Below are 16992 nucleotides of genomic sequence, written 5' to 3'. Positions count from 1 at the left end.
GCTCCTTGCTGTGTGGCCCTGGCCCTGCTCTGGTCCTCTACTTCTTAGCCTGGGCAATTTCCCAGCAGCGTGAGGTACCTCAGGGTCTATCTTCCTCTTGTGGAGCTGTGTCCTGGGGTCTTTTTCCTCCTAGGGTCTTGTGTTCAGGATCTGGAATACAAGGCTCCATTGGCCAGTGCTCTTCTTTTACTCTTTCTTAAGCTGGTTTGAGGGAGCTTTAGTTTTGATGCTGTTAGCTTTGGGCCCCCACATGGCTAATTTTGGTTCTGCCTGCTTGTATCTCATTTTCTCTACTTTCGTTATTCCTCTACCTTTTCCCATTCCATTTTCTTCCATTCCATTTTTCTCTTCTAGCTTCCTCTTTTCTTCCTCATCTCTTTTATTTTACCTCTCTGCCTCTCCACTCCTGGGTCCCCATTGTTGACCTCTTCCTTCTCCTTTCTGTTATTGGCTTCAAGATTCTGAGATACAGTATTTCTTGTATATTCTTAGATAGAGTGAAGACTCTTAAAATTACCCTTAAATTGAGGAGGAAAGTCAGGAGGAGAAGGAGAAAAGAAAAGGAGGTCAATCTGAATTAAGGAAAAATCTGAGTAGTACAATATTAATAAGTAAGTTCCATTATGGTTCAAGCTAGAGAATCTTCCTAAGTGCTATAACAAATAGAGAAGAATTAATCTATAACTGGCAAATTTACATTTGTAAATATTGCGATGAAATTCTCTACTCTTAAGTAGTTTAACATTTCCCTGGTTAATAATAGCAATTGCAGTGAGGTGCTACCCCAAACTCCCTCCTTGCTTCCCATAGGCTCAGATGAAATTTCCCTTATAAGGACTCTGTATAAATAAGCTATTTTCTAGTCAGGAGATGGCCCAAAGTAGGAGAGCTCTGTTCTCCTGATTGCTATAATTCCTATTAAAAAATAGTTTTTCTGGTGCTTGTCCAGGTTAATAGTCTATAAGGAAATTCCCAGATGTTGTACTCACTTCCTCATAGGAGGTAAGGGAAATGGAGCAGAGCTCGGCATCTGTAGCTTGTCAGTTTGCAATTCTGCATTCTATAATCATGTATGAATAACCCTGCATTGCCCTCTAGCCTAGCCACCCCACTGAGGTGGGAAAATCATTTCAGTGACCAAGTACAAAAATAAAAAATTCAAGCAGCAAAGAGGAGGAGGAGGAGGAAGAAAGAACGGTGCTGATTGGTCCTTCTAGTCTTCCTTACATGGGCTCACAAGTCTTTTCTTCTCACTAACTCACTTTCCAAAGCCAGTTTTACTGAAAATTTCCATCTGAACAAAGCCCCTAGCTTATCTACATCTTGTATTTCTGTAATAAATGTTTACTGAATGAATGAATGAATGATCTGGATTCAATTGTATACTGTATGATACAGTATACAAATGGGACCCTGGCAGTGTTGTTCCCTCAGGTTCTTCCTAAGTTTCCAACTTTCTCCTCAAAATAGCTTCAACTCCTATCCCCCTGGAGTGAAGGCTAGTGTATTCTTTGTGTGTTTCTCTCCCTGGAGAAAAGTAAATGGAAATCTTGGGGCATTCCATCACTGAAGAAGATCCCTTGACAGAGGTGTAGTGGAAAGATTGCTGAATCTGGAGTCAGAAGGCCTGAGCTCTAATCCCTGTCTGATCACTTACAGCCAAGTTTCCTTCAGCAATCAGTCAGTCAGTCAACAAACACTTATTAAGTACTTAACTATGCTTAGTCCTAGGGATGCAAAGAAAAATGGAAAACAGTCCCCGACCTCCATGACCTTAGATTCTAATGGGAGAGATAACGTACAAAAATAGGTATGTACAAGATATATGCAGAGGAGATACATAACCTTACAAGGAAAAACACTAGTAGTTGGAAGGAATGGGGAAAGGTCTCCTGAACAAGATCCAGCCCATCACTGTAGTCTTTTGGGCTCTGGATTGTGTTTTCTTCATCCTGTATGTTGGCCATCTCCCGTAAATTTTTGTTATCCCCAGATTTGAAGGTGATGGTTGATTTTAGTCTTGAAGGAAGCCAAGAATTCTAAGATCCTAGGTGAAGAGGAGAGAACATTCTGGGCATGGGGAAACAGTGGTTGCAAAGGCACAGAGATGGGAGATGGAGATGATTGGGTTGTATAAGGCCACTCTCTGAACTATAGGGCAGATGTCACTCAATTATTTTGGGTATAGGGCGAGTAACTTTTTTTTTCTGAAAGAGTGACAGAATCTCCTTTACTTTCCACTGCTAACTTCTTTCTGCCCTTTCTTTTTCTCTCCCTGCAATCTCTCAGGTCATGACTGCTTGGGTGTAGGTGGAGGGAGCAGTGCAACTTTTGAGTTCAGGCTTTACTGAGTTTTGCTTCATGGGCAAGACTCAACTCGACTCTGCCCATGTAGGCATTGTGTATGTCTGTCTCTGTCTATCTCTGGTCATCTTTCTGTTTTTCTCCGCTTCTCCCTTTCTGTCACTTTAATAATAACGGATGTATTACCCTATCATTAATATCTTTCCTCCCAAGCTCACTCGTTCTGTTTGACTCCCATGTTAGAAGCCTTGTTGTTCGATTTGATTCTCCCCTTCTTCTGCCCCTCTCACCTCTCCAATCCCACCAGAGTCCTGTTGATTCCATCTGTGTGGCATCTCTCAAATATGGCCCTTTTTATTCCCACTGCCATCAGTCTAGCCTAGGCCTTCGTTGCCACCTGGGTACATGATTGCAATTAATATTAACTATTAATATTAATTTAAAATACAGTATACAAATGGGACCCTGGCAGTGTTGCCTATTAATAGACCTTCCTGCTTTCATTTAATCTCCTCCTCACCCACCAAATGTCAGTCATAGACCTCCCAGAAGCCCCCTCAGCTAGGGTTTCTTAACCTGGGGTCTGCAGATCTGTGGATAGGGTTGAGGGGGTCTGTAAGCTTGGAAGGGAAAAAGATGACACCTTTACTTTTATTAACCTCTAATTGAAATTGAGCATTTCCTTCAATAATTTTCAAACATTCTGAGAAGGGTTCTGTAGGCTTCTCTAGATGATCAGAAGGCTCCATGAAAGAAAAAAGATTTGAACCTCTGACCAAGCCTGACCTCTACCTGCAGAAGAATTCTCTTTATGACATAATGGTTTTAATAACTAGCATCTTTATAGTTCTTGAAAACTTGTAAAGTACTTTACATATCCTTTCTCATTTGATCATCCCCCAAAATGGTCAGATAATCTTTACTTGAAAACCACTATTGAGGTTTTCAAGGGCCTGCTGCCCCTTGAAGCAGCTTATGACCCTTATGGACTACTCTGCCATTAGGAATTTTATACTTTCATTTGTTCTAAATCTGCCTGCGTATAACTCGCACCAATGCTCCTCATTCTGCACTCTAGGGTGAGGCAAAACATGTCTAATTCCCCTTTCATGTGATGATCCTTCAATTAATGGGAGATAGCTAGTATGTACCCCCTCCCTCTCTGCCCCACCACATTAAAAATTTCCAGTTTCTTTAACTGATCCCTCTAATGGCACAATCCCAAGGCTATTCCTTCTTCTACTCTCCGGATTTCTCTCCTCTGCTTATTCTCCAGATTGTCAAGACCCTTTGTCAAATGTGGCTCCTAGAAATGAACACAGCAGTCTGTGGGTTCTGATCAGGAGAGAGTACACGCTGACTGTTGACACCCTTGCTCTGGGTACTGTACCTCTCACAATGAAGGAGGAGACAGTATTAGCTAGTTGAGTTGCCTTGTCTCCCTCTTGAGTCACTGAGCCTGCAATCCCCCAAATCTTCACATGTTCTTCAGGTAAAATGTATCTTGCCATGTTTCCCTCATCCTGTGGTTGTGAAGTTGATTTTTTGAACTTTAGTGTGGGATGACATACTTATTTCAGTTAAATTTTAGCATTATCCCATCATTTTATTCCACTGAGATCATACTACATGTTAGCTGTCCTTCCTAGTTTTGTGTTTTCTTCCCTTATCTTTGCCTTTACATAATCATTGATAAAAAATGGCGCAAACAAATGGAAAGCTCTTTGGAGCATTTCATTAGAGACCTTCCTCCAAACTGACATCGAACCATCAGCAACTACTCAACCAGTTCTGAATACACTTAGATGTGTTATTGTCTTGCCCAGTTTTTAAAATATTTATTTATAAGATTAGGGTTTTGCTGAAATCTAGGCAAATAGTGGCTACAGAATTTCCAGATCTTCCAGTTCAGTAACCCTGTCTGAAAAAGAAATGAGGTTAAGTGAGACATAATCATTCTCATTAAAACCATGTTATGATTTATTACTATCTCCTTTGTTATCGTAGGTTTCATTTCCTTATTACCCATTTTGTTCTATGTTTTCCAGTCCAAGGATCTTTCTGCTTGACCCAGGAAACAGAAACAAAGTTAGAATCTAGTAGTTCTTTCTTTTCACTGTGACCCATTAAGAGCTTTCAAAAGCATCTTATTTGTTCTGCTTACCATTCCTTGCCAGCCATAGCTCATTTTGTCCTTCAGCACTCCTCAAACTACTCCAATAGGACCACACCACACTTTTTTCACCTTCTAATATCTGATTTTATTTTCATCTTTGTATCTGGCATTCCAAAATGTAAGATGATTAATGAGTTCCCCATGCATCCACATAGATTGCTTCAGTTATACCAGTGCTTCTTAAAATTTTTCTTCATGACATCTTTTTGCCTGAGAAGTTATTATGCAACCCTGGGCATGAAAGTATATAAAACAGATATACAAATCAAACATTTACTGATAATAAATCATAAGTAAATTTATTTTAAAACAATTCTTTGGCATATATAAAGATGAAAGCAAATTTGCATACTAATGAGATGGATGTGAGATGTGTTTATTTTTTACATAAAGAATTAAATCTTGGTGGAATATTTGATACTACAGGATGTAGAGTATTTTCAATGTTTTTCAGAGTTGATCGATATTTTGATTTTATAATCATTAATGCTGAGAATGCTGCTTCACATAAATATGTAATACACAATGGCAGAAGTATGTTTAGGGCCATTTCAGAAATTGTGGGAAATTCTGTCTTTATGATTTTTTAAAAAGAAACTCAAGCTTTAAATCTGTGTCTCTTGATAACTTAGCAAATTCTTCTTGAACTTGAGCAGATGACTGATATTGATTTTAATCAAATGTGGTTTATGAACCCAACTTAATTTTTTAGAATCAAAATTAGAAGGGAAGTATTTCTGAAACTGTCTGCAGGCACTTCAGATGATCAGTTAGAACTCTTACAATTAAATCTGTGGGAAGATTTTTTTCAATTATAAAATCATCTGTAGCTGTAAATAATTCTAAAGAACCATTTTCCACCCTATTCTTCCATATGTTAACTATTTTAGTGAAACTTTCAATTTGACCTTTTAACATAAATATGTTACAGTCTCTTCCTTGAAGCCACCTTTAAATCATTGAATTTTTCAAAATTATCTGACAAATAACATAATCATTATTAAAAAAATGAACAAATAGATTTCAGCTCAGTCAAAAATATAACAACTTCATCTTTCAGTTTCAATAATGTGTTTAAACTTCTCCCTCTTGGGAGCCACATGATTCAACATGTTTTCTTTTTCTTGTCAATTTAGGTATACTATAACCTGATAGTGAAGTCTGTGCTGCATTGTTATCAGTATTTTCACCCCTTCTGTCTAAATTTAGCCACTTATCTATAACTGAAAGCTATTTTTGTCCCAAAATATAAATAAATATTGCTAATAATTTCTCAAATAAAAATACCAGCTTTAGTTTATGAAATTATATGTGGGCTTAATTTTAAAAAAATTGATGTTCACACTTACATGTAATGCTGATAGTGGAGAAATGTTATTAAAGGGCTTTTGTCTTTACTTGTTGCAGTTAAACACTTAGGTTTCTGTAAAAGGAGATAACAGCATTTCAAAAAATCAAGCATTCTAACATGATACAATCTGAAGATACATTCACTTGATACTTACATACTGAGGACTGACAGTAAGAAAATATTAAAAATCTTTATTTTCTGTAATTAAACTGTTATGTTTTGGTAAGAGCAGAAAACTTTATATGTACAGTAAAAACACTGCAATTCATACCACACAATAGCCTTGAATCTGAGCCGAGGTGTTTCTGGCAGCATTCCTCGGCATTTCTTGGTTTGACGGCATGCATGTGCAGTGCAAAGTGCACATGTGTGTTCAGAACCAAGGCTGCGGGGAAGTCGCATGATGCAACAGGGCAAGGACTGCCAGAAAAACCTTGGATTCATTATGTATTTGATTTTGAATTAATTTTTGGTCATTGCACGTTCAGAAAGCTTTTACTGTGGCCAAAATTTTTGGAACCCCTGCATTCAGTTACTTGATCCCCTATGGAGTCATGACCCACAGTTTAAGAAGCACTACATTAGACAACACCTTTTTCTTCCCATCAAGGTTGAGACTGAGAGCTTAAAGCTTCTGAAGTCTGTAAAGAATGCTTCCTTTTTTTAAAGCTTGATTAGGAAGATACTTGAGGCAGTTCCAGTAGACAAGGTTCTATTAGGAATCTCGTTAGAGTTGCAAGGTTTGAAGAAAGCTTGACTGGGTTTGATGAAAATGGTGCCACCTCTTATATTAAGCCTTTCCTATTTCCTTTTCCTTGATCCTTCCCTCTTCCCCCAATTAATTCTCCCCTGTCAATAACTTTGCATTTACTTTAGATTTGTATGTGCTTTTCTATTCTCTAATGTAAGTTTCCTGAGGCCAGGGACTATTTGTTTTTTGTCTTTGTATCCCTAGCAAATAGAACAGCACGTTACACACAATCATGTTTGTCCTTCATTGTCGAAGAAGACCATGCCATCAGAGAAATGATGTGCAAATGTGCAAATGACTTACACTTGACTTTGGTTTGAGTGAGGGAGGGCTTTGCAAGGTCACCAGCCTCTCTTCTCCTCCAGAGCCATCTGAATCCAGTGACCTGATATTCCTCAGGATGACTGGAGATGGCCCAGGATGCAGTGAGAAACCTTGGGCCCTTTAGGCCAAGGTCTTTGCATGTACTCACTTAGCATGAGGCAACACCCATTCATTGAATAGGCCTGTTTAAAAAATAGCCAGGGCATGGCCCCTTTAATGAAGTCAAGAAAAAGAAAGACTTCAGGCTAGGAGGGAAACAGCAACAGTTACTATTGATAATCACTCTAAAACTAGGAGGCTTCCTGTCCTCTGTGCTGTCCTGTCCTCTGTCCTGTCCTCTTCCAAAACCCTAAACCTATTGCCCTCTGAAACTGGGACCTCGTTGGGTTCCTGGACCCTCTTAGCTTTAGAGTCATTATCAACAGTAACTGTTGCTATTTCCCACCCGGTCTGACACGTCACAGAATAGGTGTTTAATGAATGGTTGTTGAGTGAATGAAAAGTAACATAAATATTATTATCTCTCCACCCCTCCCACCTTTTTTCAGTTACACAGTGAGTCTGAGAAAAGATAAATGACTCATCTAAGGTCACAAACTGTATATTCTGGAATTTGACTCCCCCCACCCCTCAATCTGGTGCTTGGTGTGTGATAAAATGTCTTCACTATACCTCTTTATCTTCCATACAATTACTGTTTCTAGATCGGTCCTCTTTAGATACACAGAATAATTCAATTCAATTCAACAGGCATTTATTAAATGCCTAGAATTTGCAAGGAGTAATCCAAAGACCAAACAGCAGTTTCTGCTGTTAAAGCATTCATATTGTCAGGTTAATTCTTATCTTTCTATATGACAAACATTAATTATGTGAAAAGAGTATCCCCTTACCTTGTCTTTTTTTTTTTTCAGGCAAGGCACGTCTAATTTCTCTACGTACTTATTGTTTAAGTTATTTTTTCTAAATTCTAGAAACAGTAGTTTGTTAGTGGCCCTCTTTAAAAGTGACCTCCATTATGGAATACAGTGTTCAAATATGCTCTGAGTAATGTAGAATACTGGGGCTTATTTCTGGCTGTGATGTAGGCACTCATCTTCAGTTAGGATTGCAGTTACTTTCTATAATATTCCCAATACTCTATCGTCTCTTATTTAGGTTGTGATAAACCAAAACTTTTATGTCTTTTTCTTGGAAACCATGCCAAGTTTCAGAAACTCTGCCAAGTTTCAAAATTGACTGTGACATTAAAGGTAAATGGCTTGAATTAGCCTAATTTTGGGACCACCCAGGATCACAGATAATCAGATGTATTTCCTTGTATCATACAGATCATAAGTTTTGAGCTTAAAGGTCATAGGATCATTGATCCAGCCAGTCACTGAGTATTTATTAAGCATTTACTATGTACTTGGCACTGTGCCAACCACTGGGCATACAAAGAAAACACAGTCCCTGCGTTAAGCAGCTCATGGTCTAATGGGTATGGAGGAGACAGCATGCAAATAGTTATGTAGTGACAGGTTATATAGGATTCAGAGCTGAAAGGTTCCTCAGAGGTTATCTAGACCAACCTTCTCATTTGATAAATGAGGAAACTGAGGCTTGGAGAGCTTAAGTGATTTGGCCAAGGTTACAAGGTAGTAAGTAGATTATAGTGTTTTGCCATAACACTTTTTTACGTTCCACATATTAGGGGATTAATCACTTGCTGTACATAGGTTTATTGTCTTTCCAGGCAGCCTGCAAATACTTCGAGGGAAGGAAAGGATCAAGACTTGGACACTTGCATATTTTGTTTCACCTAAAGTTATTTGCATAATACTTTGCACAAACAATACACTTAATATTTGTCCTTTGAGATCCTGGAGATAATAGATTGAGTGTCTGACCTAAGTGCTAACATTTGACACTATCCCTTGTCCTCTCCTGAGGACATTGACGCCATATGGGAATATTCTGGTAAATGTGTTCTTTCTCTACCCTGCTCCCACCACAGTATGTTTGTATTCCCAGTGTTGCCCTTGACCTATTACAGTCATTTGTATCAGTGACACAAATGCACAGGGTACTTTAAAGCATCTCAGTGATGTCATAGTGCATAGAGCACTGGACTTGGAGTCAGGAAGACTTGAGTTTGAATTCTGCTTCAGATGCTTATCAGTTATGTTACCCTGGGCAAATCATTTCACTTCTCTGTGCCTCAGTTTACTCATTTGTAAGATGGCATTTTATAAAATAAATAATAGTAGTACCTACCTCCTGGGATTGTTGTGAGTATCAGATGAGATAAGATATGTAAAGTGTTTTGCAAATCTCAAGGTGCTAGATAAATGCTAGTTACGATGCTTTTGATGATGGTATCACTTCCCTTTCTTTTCTGAATGTTCCTTTAGAACAGGAGCTAGTTTCTCATTCATCTTTGTGTTTTCCAGAGGTCCTAGCATCATACCTGGAATGTAATGGGAGCTTTGTTGACTTAATGAATGAGTTCACCCCCTTGGGACCGTTTCTTGAAACATGGTTAACCTCTGCTCTGTTTCTCCTTTTAGATCTGAAGCCAAGATACTCCACTCCCCAGAGAAGGGCCTGGCTATGAATCTTGTCTTCCTGTCCCTGAAACCCTCCTTGTAACCTGGAAACATTGAAGGGTGAGTCTTTGAGTGGGCCAAGAGCAACCCATGGGTATCAGTGAATTGGGTTTGAATCAAGCCTGGATCCAGTCTTGATGAAACTTTCTAGCCCAATGGGAAGGCTTAGTTTGGCACCATCTATCACAGCTGCTGTAGGGACACAGACATGCATTATGGAAGGGTCAGCTTACTGACTCAAAAGCACTTATTAACCATGTAAATTGTGAGCATGAAAAAGGGCAAAAAGGACTTAGTCCCCAGTGATGGGTGTGACTGGGAGGGAGGGGATGTGGCTGGCCAAGGATCAGTCAGCTTGCCATGAATCATACAAAGGTCATTTGGGTGCTGAAGAATGCATGGCAGAAAGCAGTAAGCAAAATCTTGATGAGTTCAACCTCCTCTGTTCTTTGTGGAAGTGAGAGAGACAGAGAGAGAGAGACAGAGACAGAGAGAGAGACAGAGAGAGAGACAGAGAGAGAGAGAGAGAGAGAGAGAGAGAGAGAGAGAGAGAGAGAGAGAGAGAGAGAGAGAGAGAGAGACAGACAGACAGGCAGACAGACAGACAGAGACAGAAGCAGAGAAAGGAAAGAGAGGGAGAGAGAGGGAAAGAGAGACCGAGACAGAAAGGAGAGAGAGGGAGAGAGAGAGAAAGTGAGAGAGAAGAAGAGAGAGGGAGAAAGACAGAGACAGAGAAAGGAGAGAGAGAGGGAGAGAGGGGGAGAGAGAGGAGAAGAGAGAGAGACAGAGAAAGGAGAGAGAGGAGGAGGAGGAGAGAAAGAGAGAGAGAGAGAAGATTAAGAGGGACAGGGAGATAAATTGAGAGAGATAGATAATATATATATGTATGTGTGTGTGTGTTTGTATATACACACACACATACATATACTTACACAGAGAGAGAGAAGCAGAGATAGAGACAAAGAGAGAGAAAAACAGAGAGAAAAAGACAGAGAGGAAGAGACCAAAAGAGGGAAATAGAGAAAAGAGAAAGAAAAGGGAGAGAAACACAGTTATAAAGAGATAGAGAAACACACACACACACAGAGGTTGACAGAGAGAGAGAGAGAAGAGAGAGAAAACAGAGAGACAAAGAGATAGAGACAAAGAAAGAAAATAAGAGAAAGAAGAGACACAGACACAGACATAGTGAGACAGAAGAGAGAGACAGAGGGAGGGAAGGAGAGAGAGACAGGAGAGAGAGAGAGAGAGAGAGAGAGAGAGAGAGAGAGAGAGAGAGAGAGAGAGAGAGAGAGAGAGAGAGAATAGTCATACAGACAGACAGACAGAGAGCAGCTGGGCATCTGTGGCACTGCTCCTTTTCCTCCCCTTTCAGTTGTCACCCTATGACTGGGCTTCACCAGATTGTTTCTAAATCTTTTACATAATTGCCTCCATTTCCTTTTTGTTCTTTTGCCAAATACTGAAATATTAATAATAGGGAACATAAACATGGATGTTGAGCTTGGAAATTAGGTTAAAGAAAAAGCATTTCTGGTCTATTGTTTGTTCACAGAACTTGGGGTATTCCATATACAATCTTTATGCCTTTGCAAAAACTGTTCACTGTATCTAGAAAGCCTTCCTTCTCTCCCTTCCTCCCTCGCCTAGTGCCTCTGAGAATCTCAAGCTTCCTCTAAGGCTCATCTCGCATGCCATCTCCTGGGGAAAGTCTTTCTTGTTCCCCTGATTTCAGTGGTGTCTAAGTCAGAGAAATGGAAAACAATAAATTAACATTATCTATGTTGTATTGCATTTGTTAAATGCTTCCCAATAACCTTTTAATCTGGGATACCCACAGTTTGACATCTCTGCCTTGATTCACTGAATCTCAGAGCTGAAGAGGTGCTTGGATCCTCAGCATTCACCCAGGACCCCCTCACCATGAAAGGACTGCCCAGTATTCCATTCTGTACACCTTCTTAGCGTTCCCTTCCTTCTCCACCAACGATCCTGTACCTGTCTGTTTACATCTTACATCTCTCCAGTAGGATCTAAGAACCCTGAGGACAGGGTTTGTGTTTTTGGCCTTTGTTTTCCTAGCACCTAGCATGTTAACAGGCAAAGAGTAGGCACTTCATACGTAACGGTTAGATTGGATTGGAGAGAGAGAAACCAGAAGTTCTAATAATAACAGTAATGAAAATAGAACTTCATGTATATTATTTCATTTGTCCTCAGGTCAACCTTGTGAGGCAGGGGCTATTATCACTCCCATTTTACAGATGAGGAAATAGAGGCTCAGTGTCGCACAACTAGTAAGTGTCTAGCTGTATGATGGTTGATTTGTGACCATCTCTTAATAAGTCCACTTCCAGGCATTGACCTACTCCATCTTGCCTCCAATGGATTACTTTTTCTTTAAAATGTTTTGAAAGTCATTGAATTTAGAAGTCAAAGAGGCCTTAGAGATCATCTTATATAGGGGTTCTTAATCTGGGGTCCATATACTTTAAAAGTTGTTGGGAGTTGTAGTTCAATGCAATTGGTTTTGTTTACATTTCTATATGTTTTAATTTATGCATTTCAAACCTCTATTCTGACAAGGGATCCACAGACTTCACCACACTGCCCAAGGGAGTTCAGGCTACAGTAAAATGTTAAGCCTCTATGCTCTCATTTTAGAGAAGGGGAAACTGAAATCCAGAAAAAGAGAAAGAATTTGGCCCAAGGCACACTGGGAACAGATAGTAGAGCCAGGATTTGAACCCAAGCCTGCTGACAAATCCAGGGCTCTTTCATATTACACCACAACATGAACATTTTATTCCTTCTATTTCTGAGCAGTATGTATTGGGTTTCACCGTGGGATTCTGTGTCACTGGTGTCAAATAGTAAAGAAATTGGTTCTTGAAAAAGTGTTTAAACATTAGAAAGATGACTTTTAAAAAGTGGTGTGCCCAAGATCTGACTTTGTTCCAACTGGTGAGAGGAAAAGGCATTTGTGTGTCCTGAGAAGTGTTTGGAAATTGGGACTACTGTGTATTGATGTCTACCTGCTGATAATAATTGTTGACATTTATAAAGTATTTAAGCATTACAAAGTGCTTTTATATATCATCTCATTTCCCTTTCACAATCTCCCTTTGATGGAGGTACTATGGTTATTATTACCCCCATTTTATAGATGAGCAAACTGAGGCCCAGAGAGTTTAAGTAATTTCTTCATGAATCACACAGCTAGTAAATATGGAAAGTGGAATTTGAAATTGAGTCTTATTGACTTCAGGCCCAACACTCTATTAGCCCAACATGCTTTCTCTCTAGAGGCCTTGAGTGACCTGACAACTCAAAATAAGTCCCTACATGAGTCAAGTTTTTTGACATGAAGGGCCTGCAGTCGTAAAGAATAATTAACACCTGTTTCTTCTATCTTGTTACCTGCGATGCCCAGGGATACATGCCATGCCTATCTTGTTACCTGCCTGTTTTGCCTACCTCTAGTCCCGACTCTGCTCTCATCACTTCCATGCTTTAAAGCCCTCTTTGGCTCCCACTAACTATCTACAGAATCAAGACTACACATCTTAGCAAGGCATTCAAAGCTCTCTGCAATCTGGCTCCCACCCACCTTTGCAGCCTCAGCTCACACGCCTCCGTCTCAAATGCGCCATGTTCTAGCTAAACTGGGCTCCTTGCTGTCCCCTGCACACATCCCACTCTTTCCTGCCTCCCTGTATTTGTTCACATTGCTCCTTATTCCTGGAATGCCCTCCTTCCCACATCTGCCTACTCCTTAACTGGCACCTCCTCTGGGAAGCCTTCCCTGATCATTTCCATCTTGCTGCACAAGTAACCCCTTGTGGGTCTCCTAGCATCGTGTCCTACTCTTTTTCAATTATGTACTTTGTATGACATCTTTCCCACATGCAATATTCCCCTCTTTGGGATGATCAGCACCTTCAGGGGAAGGAACTTGCTTTTTTTATCCTTTTCTTCTTCGGCATCATGAGTAGCACCTTGAACATAGAGTATCAGCACCTTGAGGGCAAGGATTTTGTATCACTGGATGTCTGACAGCATCTACTATAATGCCTTAAACCCACTGCAATGCCTATGAATCATAGGTTCATAGACTTAGTTCCTGAAGGGGACCTTATGGCCACCAAATCTAATTCCCTCACTTTACAGATGAGGAAACTGAGGCTAAGATAGGCAAATTGACCTGCCCAGGATCATCTGGTGAGTGTCTGAGATGGAACTTGAGTTTAGATCTTCCTTTCTCCAAACCCAGGAGTCAGTGAGCCATCTAGCTACCCTTGTAGGCATTTAATATTGATCTAATGAGGTCAGGTTGCCAGGAATGTGTGAGTTTGCCAGGGCTGCTGACATATGGAGTGGGATGAATAAGGAAGGTACCAGTAATTGACCCATGTGCCTGATCTTACTCGCACTTGCACTCCTTTAGACCCTCTCCATTCCAGTCAAACCAGACTGTTGATTCTCTCCTATTGTGATCCCCGCTCTTAGCCCTGGCTTACTTTGTTCCTCTGTGCCTGGAAAAGCTTTTACTAGATATTCCCACTCCCACCCCAGTCCCTTCTCCCTTTCTTCATGTCCCAACTGAGCAGCCATCGTGTCGGAAGCCATCCTTGATCAAACTCCTGGACTCGAGACTTCTCGCAACACTTTGTCTGAATGTCTCCTTTGTACAACTTGTATTCTTGTTTGTGTCATGCTTATTTGTGCATGTTTGATCTTCCATGTTAGACTAAACTCATTGAGGGTAAATCTCCCTTATTAGACTGTAAGATCATTGAGGGTAAATACTTTATCCACTGCATGCCCTGAGGAATGACTGAAAGATGATCCTCCTTGAGGATTATCTTCAATCTACCTTGAGGTGACCGGGTAGCACAGTGAGTAGAACATGGGACTTAGAGTCAGGAAGACCTGAGTTCAAATTCTGCCTCAGACAGTTATTAGCTATGTGACTCATGGACAAGTCATTCAACCTCTCTCAGTTTTAGTTTCCTCATCTGTAAAATGGGGTTAATAATAGTACCTACCTCATATGATTGTTATGAGGATCAAATAGATTAATATGTAAAGCTTTGGGATCCTTAAAATGATATATGAATATTAGCTGTCATAAAGTTTCCCTACTAAGGAAAAGTTTCATCTTCGTGTCTCTGGCACCAAGCACAATACTCTTCACATAGAAGGATCTGTCACTGCAGGAACTCGCTACGTAGCAGAGCACATTGCAGCCCATGTATTCCTGGTAGATAAGGGAGCTGTCTGTAGCAACTAGAAGTTAAGTGACTTAGCTAGGGTCACACAGCTGGTAAGTGTCAAGGAGGGAGTCTCATAGGTCTCTCAGGAGCTAGACTTGGAAGAGACTTTAGGTCTGCTCTAGACCAATCCTTTCATTTTGTAGAGGAGGAAAATGAAGTCTAGAGAAATTAAATGACTTGGCCAAGTATCATGCTGCAGAGAGCTGGAGTCTGAACTCAGGTCTTCTGACTCCGAATTAAGCAAGTTCGCCATCCTACCACCCTATGCTTGTGCCTGGGAAGATGTTCTTGTGGCTTCTGGGCCAGTAAGATTGCCAAGACCAAACAGTTCCTGAAAGGAGGTATGGGAGAGGAGCTCTGGAATGCTGAAGAAGGAAAGGCAGCTGGTGGATGGGGAGGAGCCTTTGTTGCCAGGGGATGTTCTACCCATCATGGGCTTGACTCCTGCCTTAAATCTGTGCTCCTCCTCTCCTTTTTATGGTCTGGTTTCACTGGTAGAAATGATAGCTAGTATGGAAACTCTCTCCCTTCTTGGACTTCAGCTGTTGGGCTGTGACTTAGAGGATGCCTGAGATACTCAGAGCTTATGACTTGCCCACTGTCATCCATCTGGATTTGAATCTTCCTGACACCAAGGCCATTTCTGTATTATAATAATTATAACATATGAAATATATATGATAATAAATATAATATATATAACATATTATAATAGAATAATCATAATGATTAACAATAACATTTACATAGTGTCTACTATGTGCCAGGCATTTTGCTATACAATAATCTCATTTCATCCTCATATCAACTCTAGAAGGTAGATACTACTATTATGCCCCAGGTCAGCGTGGAGGTGCACTGGATAAAGTGGTGGGCCTCAAGTCAGGAAGACTCGTCTTCTTGAGTTTAAATTTGGCCTCAGACATTAACTGGCTTGTGATCGTAAGTCACTCCACCTTGCTGACCTCAGTTTCCTCATCTGTAAAATGAGTCCAAGAAGGAAATGGCAAACCACTCCAGTATCTGCTGAGAAAACCTCACATAGCAGACACTTAATAAATGCTTATTCCCTCTCTCCAACTGCAAGATGACAATAGTAATGATTGCACAATTAGCTTCTCAGGGCTGTTGTGAGCATGTGTCGACAGGAGTGTCAAGTTTTTTGTAATCATAAAATGCTCTGTATCTGTTGAGCTATTAACATGAACACAAGCAAGACTTTATTAAAAGTCATTTCAGTTTTTAATCTAGCCTCTAAATAAGTACTGAGTCCTTGAAGCTGGCCAGAACTCACTTTCTCTATAGTTTTGTTTATGCCATTAATTTTCTCAGGAAACCTTTCCTTAGTAATGAAAATTTATCATAACTATTGAAGGTCAGCTTGTCAGCTCTAGAAGGAAATCTACAAAGTGGATTTCCTAGAGTGGCCTTCCTGAGTACAATGGCCAAAGTAAACAGGTCATAAGAGATTGGCACCCAAAGGACCAGAGATCATCTTTCACAATACTCTCATTATACAGATGAGCCTAAACTCAGAGAAGAAGTGACTTGCCCAGGGTCACAGGGTTAGTAAATGGAGTGCTGGGACTAGACCCCTGGCCTGCAGGAAGATAAAATAAAACTCTGACATTCTTTGCTTGTTGATCAAATTCTAGAAGAACTATCTAAACTACTTCCAAGAACAGACTTCTTTCAAGACACTCTCAAGAATTTTCCAAGTATCCATTTAACTCAAAAACAATTGATGTGCTGGTTACAAAGGGTCGCTGTCTATTCATTAAAGCTGGACCTCTAAGGGCCAACTCTTTCAGCTAAAGTTCCTCTTAGTACCTGAAAGTAATGACTGATGCAATATTAAAAACAAACAAACTGATTTGTCACTAATTCTTTCTGCCCCCCATAGTCCAGACTGAGGAGTAACATTTCATATACCTCTGTGATCATAACAGTGTAGACTCGGGGCAGAAGATGTGCTTGAGTAAATGAGAAGAGGTACCTTTTGTGAGTAGAGATGAACTAAAGGGGCTCTGGAGGGAGGAGAAGGTAAGGAGACAAAATTCTTCGAAGACAGGCTTTGCTTTCCCCTTTGATCCACCTGAAAGGGTGCTCAAATGGCCTTAAAGCTTCTGAAAGCCAATTGAAATGGAAAGTCCCCTTATGGCCCCTGAATTGACAGCCTTACATAGTTATCATAGACCTATTCTGAACATAAAGGATCG

The 16992-nt window shown here is 40.3% G+C and overlaps 1 protein-coding gene across 2 annotated transcripts in view; it reads left to right on the top strand.

Annotated features, from left to right (window-relative positions):
- The window catches only part of ATP2B2 (ATPase plasma membrane Ca2+ transporting 2), a 666717-nt gene that overhangs the window by 249217 nt on the left and 400508 nt on the right, over window positions 1-16992 (top strand). For both annotated transcript variants that reach the window (XM_072598490.1, XM_072598492.1), the window contains one exon: window positions 9459-9557. The gene's annotated coding sequence lies outside the window, so the exon portion shown is untranslated. The remainder of the gene's footprint in view (window positions 1-9458; window positions 9558-16992) is intronic.

This window comes from Notamacropus eugenii, chromosome 3 (genome assembly GCF_028372415.1).
Source record: "Notamacropus eugenii isolate mMacEug1 chromosome 3, mMacEug1.pri_v2, whole genome shotgun sequence".
NCBI lineage: Eukaryota > Metazoa > Chordata > Mammalia > Diprotodontia > Macropodidae > Notamacropus > Notamacropus eugenii.
Note: the sequence above shows the minus strand (reverse complement) of the source record. Positions and strands in the feature narration are given on the sequence as shown.